Source organism: Manacus candei, unplaced genomic scaffold (assembly GCF_025592945.1).
Source record: "Manacus candei isolate 608988 ecotype Guabito, Panama unplaced genomic scaffold, ASM2559294v1 h1tg000099l, whole genome shotgun sequence".
NCBI classification, from domain to species: domain Eukaryota; kingdom Metazoa; phylum Chordata; class Aves; order Passeriformes; family Pipridae; genus Manacus; species Manacus candei.
In genome coordinates, this window is record NW_026138147.1 from 1655001 (window position 1) to 1662359 (window position 7359).

The window sequence follows — 7359 nt, forward strand, 5'->3', positions numbered from 1 at the left end:
AGGGTTAGGGTTAGGGTTAGGGTTAGGGTTAGGGTTAGGGTTAGGGTTAGGGTTAGGGTTAGGGTTAGGGTTAGGGTTAGGGTTAGGGTTAGGGTTAGGGTTAGGGTTAGGGTTAGGGTTAGGGTTAGGGTTAGGGTTAGGGTTAGGGTTAGGGTTAGGGTTAGGGTTAGGGTTAGGGTTAGGGTTAGGGTTAGGGTTAGGGTTAGGGTTAGGGTTAGGGTTAGGGTTAGGGTTAGGGTTAGGGTTAGGGTTAGGGTTAGGGTTAGGGTTAGGGTTAGGGTTAGGGTTAGGGTTAGGGTTAGGGTTAGGGTTAGGGTTAGGGTTAGGGTTAGGGTTAGGGTTAGGGTTAGGGTTAGGGTTAGGGTTAGGGTTAGGGTTAGGGTTAGGGTTAGGGTTAGGGTTAGGGTTAGGGTTAGGGTTAGGGTTAGGGTTAGGGTTAGGGTTAGGGTTAGGGTTAGGGTTAGGGTTAGGGTTAGGGTTAGGGTTAGGGTTAGGGTTAGGGTTAGGGTTAGGGTTAGGGTTAGGGTTAGGGTTAGGGTTAGGGTTAGGGTTAGGGTTAGGGTTAGGGTTAGGGTTAGGGTTAGGGTTAGGGTTAGGGTTAGGGTTAGGGTTAGGGTTAGGGTTAGGGTTAGGGTTAGGGTTAGGGTTAGGGTTAGGGTTAGGGTTAGGGTTAGGGTTAGGGTTAGGGTTAGGGTTAGGGTTAGGGTTAGGGTTAGGGTTAGGGTTAGGGTTAGGGTTAGGGTTAGGGTTAGGGTTAGGGTTAGGGTTAGGGTTAGGGTTAGGGTTAGGGTTAGGGTTAGGGTTAGGGTTAGGGTTAGGGTTAGGGTTAGGGTTAGGGTTAGGGTTAGGGTTAGGGTTAGGGTTAGGGTTAGGGTTAGGGTTAGGGTTAGGGTTAGGGTTAGGGTTAGGGTTAGGGTTAGGGTTAGGGTTAGGGTTAGGGTTAGGGTTAGGGTTAGGGTTAGGGTTAGGGTTAGGGTTAGGGTTAGGGTTAGGGTTAGGGTTAGGGTTAGGGTTAGGGTTAGGGTTAGGGTTAGGGTTAGGGTTAGGGTTAGGGTTAGGGTTAGGGTTAGGGTTAGGGTTAGGGTTAGGGTTAGGGTTAGGGTTAGGGTTAGGGTTAGGGTTAGGGTTAGGGTTAGGGTTAGGGTTAGGGTTAGGGTTAGGGTTAGGGTTAGGGTTAGGGTTAGGGTTAGGGTTAGGGTTAGGGTTAGGGTTAGGGTTAGGGTTAGGGTTAGGGTTAGGGTTAGGGTTAGGGTTAGGGTTAGGGTTAGGGTTAGGGTTAGGGTTAGGGTTAGGGTTAGGGTTAGGGTTAGGGTTAGGGTTAGGGTTAGGGTTAGGGTTAGGGTTAGGGTTAGGGTTAGGGTTAGGGTTAGGGTTAGGGTTAGGGTTAGGGTTAGGGTTAGGGTTAGGGTTAGGGTTAGGGTTAGGGTTAGGGTTAGGGTTAGGGTTAGGGTTAGGGTTAGGGTTAGGGTTAGGGTTAGGGTTAGGGTTAGGGTTAGGGTTAGGGTTAGGGTTAGGGTTAGGGTTAGGGTTAGGGTTAGGGTTAGGGTTAGGGTTAGGGTTAGGGTTAGGGTTAGGGTTAGGGTTAGGGTTAGGGTTAGGGTTAGGGTTAGGGTTAGGGTTAGGGTTAGGGTTAGGGTTAGGGTTAGGGTTAGGGTTAGGGTTAGGGTTAGGGTTAGGGTTAGGGTTAGGGTTAGGGTTAGGGTTAGGGTTAGGGTTAGGGTTAGGGTTAGGGTTAGGGTTAGGGTTAGGGTTAGGGTTAGGGTTAGGGTTAGGGTTAGGGTTAGGGTTAGGGTTAGGGTTAGGGTTAGGGTTAGGGTTAGGGTTAGGGTTAGGGTTAGGGTTAGGGTTAGGGTTAGGGTTAGGGTTAGGGTTAGGGTTAGGGTTAGGGTTAGGGTTAGGGTTAGGGTTAGGGTTAGGGTTAGGGTTAGGGTTAGGGTTAGGGTTAGGGTTAGGGTTAGGGTTAGGGTTAGGGTTAGGGTTAGGGTTAGGGTTAGGGTTAGGGTTAGGGTTAGGGTTAGGGTTAGGGTTAGGGTTAGGGTTAGGGTTAGGGTTAGGGTTAGGGTTAGGGTTAGGGTTAGGGTTAGGGTTAGGGTTAGGGTTAGGGTTAGGGTTAGGGTTAGGGTTAGGGTTAGGGTTAGGGTTAGGGTTAGGGTTAGGGTTAGGGTTAGGGTTAGGGTTAGGGTTAGGGTTAGGGTTAGGGTTAGGGTTAGGGTTAGGGTTAGGGTTAGGGTTAGGGTTAGGGTTAGGGTTAGGGTTAGGGTTAGGGTTAGGGTTAGGGTTAGGGTTAGGGTTAGGGTTAGGGTTAGGGTTAGGGTTAGGGTTAGGGTTAGGGTTAGGGTTAGGGTTAGGGTTAGGGTTAGGGTTAGGGTTAGGGTTAGGGTTAGGGTTAGGGTTAGGGTTAGGGTTAGGGTTAGGGTTAGGGTTAGGGTTAGGGTTAGGGTTAGGGTTAGGGTTAGGGTTAGGGTTAGGGTTAGGGTTAGGGTTAGGGTTAGGGTTAGGGTTAGGGTTAGGGTTAGGGTTAGGGTTAGGGTTAGGGTTAGGGTTAGGGTTAGGGTTAGGGTTAGGGTTAGGGTTAGGGTTAGGGTTAGGGTTAGGGTTAGGGTTAGGGTTAGGGTTAGGGTTAGGGTTAGGGTTAGGGTTAGGGTTAGGGTTAGGGTTAGGGTTAGGGTTAGGGTTAGGGTTAGGGTTAGGGTTAGGGTTAGGGTTAGGGTTAGGGTTAGGGTTAGGGTTAGGGTTAGGGTTAGGGTTAGGGTTAGGGTTAGGGTTAGGGTTAGGGTTAGGGTTAGGGTTAGGGTTAGGGTTAGGGTTAGGGTTAGGGTTAGGGTTAGGGTTAGGGTTAGGGTTAGGGTTAGGGTTAGGGTTAGGGTTAGGGTTAGGGTTAGGGTTAGGGTTAGGGTTAGGGTTAGGGTTAGGGTTAGGGTTAGGGTTAGGGTTAGGGTTAGGGTTAGGGTTAGGGTTAGGGTTAGGGTTAGGGTTAGGGTTAGGGTTAGGGTTAGGGTTAGGGTTAGGGTTAGGGTTAGGGTTAGGGTTAGGGTTAGGGTTAGGGTTAGGGTTAGGGTTAGGGTTAGGGTTAGGGTTAGGGTTAGGGTTAGGGTTAGGGTTAGGGTTAGGGTTAGGGTTAGGGTTAGGGTTAGGGTTAGGGTTAGGGTTAGGGTTAGGGTTAGGGTTAGGGTTAGGGTTAGGGTTAGGGTTAGGGTTAGGGTTAGGGTTAGGGTTAGGGTTAGGGTTAGGGTTAGGGTTAGGGTTAGGGTTAGGGTTAGGGTTAGGGTTAGGGTTAGGGTTAGGGTTAGGGTTAGGGTTAGGGTTAGGGTTAGGGTTAGGGTTAGGGTTAGGGTTAGGGTTAGGGTTAGGGTTAGGGTTAGGGTTAGGGTTAGGGTTAGGGTTAGGGTTAGGGTTAGGGTTAGGGTTAGGGTTAGGGTTAGGGTTAGGGTTAGGGTTAGGGTTAGGGTTAGGGTTAGGGTTAGGGTTAGGGTTAGGGTTAGGGTTAGGGTTAGGGTTAGGGTTAGGGTTAGGGTTAGGGTTAGGGTTAGGGTTAGGGTTAGGGTTAGGGTTAGGGTTAGGGTTAGGGTTAGGGTTAGGGTTAGGGTTAGGGTTAGGGTTAGGGTTAGGGTTAGGGTTAGGGTTAGGGTTAGGGTTAGGGTTAGGGTTAGGGTTAGGGTTAGGGTTAGGGTTAGGGTTAGGGTTAGGGTTAGGGTTAGGGTTAGGGTTAGGGTTAGGGTTAGGGTTAGGGTTAGGGTTAGGGTTAGGGTTAGGGTTAGGGTTAGGGTTAGGGTTAGGGTTAGGGTTAGGGTTAGGGTTAGGGTTAGGGTTAGGGTTAGGGTTAGGGTTAGGGTTAGGGTTAGGGTTAGGGTTAGGGTTAGGGTTAGGGTTAGGGTTAGGGTTAGGGTTAGGGTTAGGGTTAGGGTTAGGGTTAGGGTTAGGGTTAGGGTTAGGGTTAGGGTTAGGGTTAGGGTTAGGGTTAGGGTTAGGGTTAGGGTTAGGGTTAGGGTTAGGGTTAGGGTTAGGGTTAGGGTTAGGGTTAGGGTTAGGGTTAGGGTTAGGGTTAGGGTTAGGGTTAGGGTTAGGGTTAGGGTTAGGGTTAGGGTTAGGGTTAGGGTTAGGGTTAGGGTTAGGGTTAGGGTTAGGGTTAGGGTTAGGGTTAGGGTTAGGGTTAGGGTTAGGGTTAGGGTTAGGGTTAGGGTTAGGGTTAGGGTTAGGGTTAGGGTTAGGGTTAGGGTTAGGGTTAGGGTTAGGGTTAGGGTTAGGGTTAGGGTTAGGGTTAGGGTTAGGGTTAGGGTTAGGGTTAGGGTTAGGGTTAGGGTTAGGGTTAGGGTTAGGGTTAGGGTTAGGGTTAGGGTTAGGGTTAGGGTTAGGGTTAGGGTTAGGGTTAGGGTTAGGGTTAGGGTTAGGGTTAGGGTTAGGGTTAGGGTTAGGGTTAGGGTTAGGGTTAGGGTTAGGGTTAGGGTTAGGGTTAGGGTTAGGGTTAGGGTTAGGGTTAGGGTTAGGGTTAGGGTTAGGGTTAGGGTTAGGGTTAGGGTTAGGGTTAGGGTTAGGGTTAGGGTTAGGGTTAGGGTTAGGGTTAGGGTTAGGGTTAGGGTTAGGGTTAGGGTTAGGGTTAGGGTTAGGGTTAGGGTTAGGGTTAGGGTTAGGGTTAGGGTTAGGGTTAGGGTTAGGGTTAGGGTTAGGGTTAGGGTTAGGGTTAGGGTTAGGGTTAGGGTTAGGGTTAGGGTTAGGGTTAGGGTTAGGGTTAGGGTTAGGGTTAGGGTTAGGGTTAGGGTTAGGGTTAGGGTTAGGGTTAGGGTTAGGGTTAGGGTTAGGGTTAGGGTTAGGGTTAGGGTTAGGGTTAGGGTTAGGGTTAGGGTTAGGGTTAGGGTTAGGGTTAGGGTTAGGGTTAGGGTTAGGGTTAGGGTTAGGGTTAGGGTTAGGGTTAGGGTTAGGGTTAGGGTTAGGGTTAGGGTTAGGGTTAGGGTTAGGGTTAGGGTTAGGGTTAGGGTTAGGGTTAGGGTTAGGGTTAGGGTTAGGGTTAGGGTTAGGGTTAGGGTTAGGGTTAGGGTTAGGGTTAGGGTTAGGGTTAGGGTTAGGGTTAGGGTTAGGGTTAGGGTTAGGGTTAGGGTTAGGGTTAGGGTTAGGGTTAGGGTTAGGGTTAGGGTTAGGGTTAGGGTTAGGGTTAGGGTTAGGGTTAGGGTTAGGGTTAGGGTTAGGGTTAGGGTTAGGGTTAGGGTTAGGGTTAGGGTTAGGGTTAGGGTTAGGGTTAGGGTTAGGGTTAGGGTTAGGGTTAGGGTTAGGGTTAGGGTTAGGGTTAGGGTTAGGGTTAGGGTTAGGGTTAGGGTTAGGGTTAGGGTTAGGGTTAGGGTTAGGGTTAGGGTTAGGGTTAGGGTTAGGGTTAGGGTTAGGGTTAGGGTTAGGGTTAGGGTTAGGGTTAGGGTTAGGGTTAGGGTTAGGGTTAGGGTTAGGGTTAGGGTTAGGGTTAGGGTTAGGGTTAGGGTTAGGGTTAGGGTTAGGGTTAGGGTTAGGGTTAGGGTTAGGGTTAGGGTTAGGGTTAGGGTTAGGGTTAGGGTTAGGGTTAGGGTTAGGGTTAGGGTTAGGGTTAGGGTTAGGGTTAGGGTTAGGGTTAGGGTTAGGGTTAGGGTTAGGGTTAGGGTTAGGGTTAGGGTTAGGGTTAGGGTTAGGGTTAGGGTTAGGGTTAGGGTTAGGGTTAGGGTTAGGGTTAGGGTTAGGGTTAGGGTTAGGGTTAGGGTTAGGGTTAGGGTTAGGGTTAGGGTTAGGGTTAGGGTTAGGGTTAGGGTTAGGGTTAGGGTTAGGGTTAGGGTTAGGGTTAGGGTTAGGGTTAGGGTTAGGGTTAGGGTTAGGGTTAGGGTTAGGGTTAGGGTTAGGGTTAGGGTTAGGGTTAGGGTTAGGGTTAGGGTTAGGGTTAGGGTTAGGGTTAGGGTTAGGGTTAGGGTTAGGGTTAGGGTTAGGGTTAGGGTTAGGGTTAGGGTTAGGGTTAGGGTTAGGGTTAGGGTTAGGGTTAGGGTTAGGGTTAGGGTTAGGGTTAGGGTTAGGGTTAGGGTTAGGGTTAGGGTTAGGGTTAGGGTTAGGGTTAGGGTTAGGGTTAGGGTTAGGGTTAGGGTTAGGGTTAGGGTTAGGGTTAGGGTTAGGGTTAGGGTTAGGGTTAGGGTTAGGGTTAGGGTTAGGGTTAGGGTTAGGGTTAGGGTTAGGGTTAGGGTTAGGGTTAGGGTTAGGGTTAGGGTTAGGGTTAGGGTTAGGGTTAGGGTTAGGGTTAGGGTTAGGGTTAGGGTTAGGGTTAGGGTTAGGGTTAGGGTTAGGGTTAGGGTTAGGGTTAGGGTTAGGGTTAGGGTTAGGGTTAGGGTTAGGGTTAGGGTTAGGGTTAGGGTTAGGGTTAGGGTTAGGGTTAGGGTTAGGGTTAGGGTTAGGGTTAGGGTTAGGGTTAGGGTTAGGGTTAGGGTTAGGGTTAGGGTTAGGGTTAGGGTTAGGGTTAGGGTTAGGGTTAGGGTTAGGGTTAGGGTTAGGGTTAGGGTTAGGGTTAGGGTTAGGGTTAGGGTTAGGGTTAGGGTTAGGGTTAGGGTTAGGGTTAGGGTTAGGGTTAGGGTTAGGGTTAGGGTTAGGGTTAGGGTTAGGGTTAGGGTTAGGGTTAGGGTTAGGGTTAGGGTTAGGGTTAGGGTTAGGGTTAGGGTTAGGGTTAGGGTTAGGGTTAGGGTTAGGGTTAGGGTTAGGGTTAGGGTTAGGGTTAGGGTTAGGGTTAGGGTTAGGGTTAGGGTTAGGGTTAGGGTTAGGGTTAGGGTTAGGGTTAGGGTTAGGGTTAGGGTTAGGGTTAGGGTTAGGGTTAGGGTTAGGGTTAGGGTTAGGGTTAGGGTTAGGGTTAGGGTTAGGGTTAGGGTTAGGGTTAGGGTTAGGGTTAGGGTTAGGGTTAGGGTTAGGGTTAGGGTTAGGGTTAGGGTTAGGGTTAGGGTTAGGGTTAGGGTTAGGGTTAGGGTTAGGGTTAGGGTTAGGGTTAGGGTTAGGGTTAGGGTTAGGGTTAGGGTTAGGGTTAGGGTTAGGGTTAGGGTTAGGGTTAGGGTTAGGGTTAGGGTTAGGGTTAGGGTTAGGGTTAGGGTTAGGGTTAGGGTTAGGGTTAGGGTTAGGGTTAGGGTTAGGGTTAGGGTTAGGGTTAGGGTTAGGGTTAGGGTTAGGGTTAGGGTTAGGGTTAGGGTTAGGGTTAGGGTTAGGGTTAGGGTTAGGGTTAGGGTTAGGGTTAGGGTTAGGGTTAGGGTTAGGGTTAGGGTTAGGGTTAGGAGGTTAGGGTTAGGGTTAGGGTTAGGGTTAGGGTTAGGGTTAGGGTTAGGGTTAGGGTTAGGGTTAGGGTTAGGGTTAGGGTTAGGGTTAGGGTTAGGGTTAGGGTTA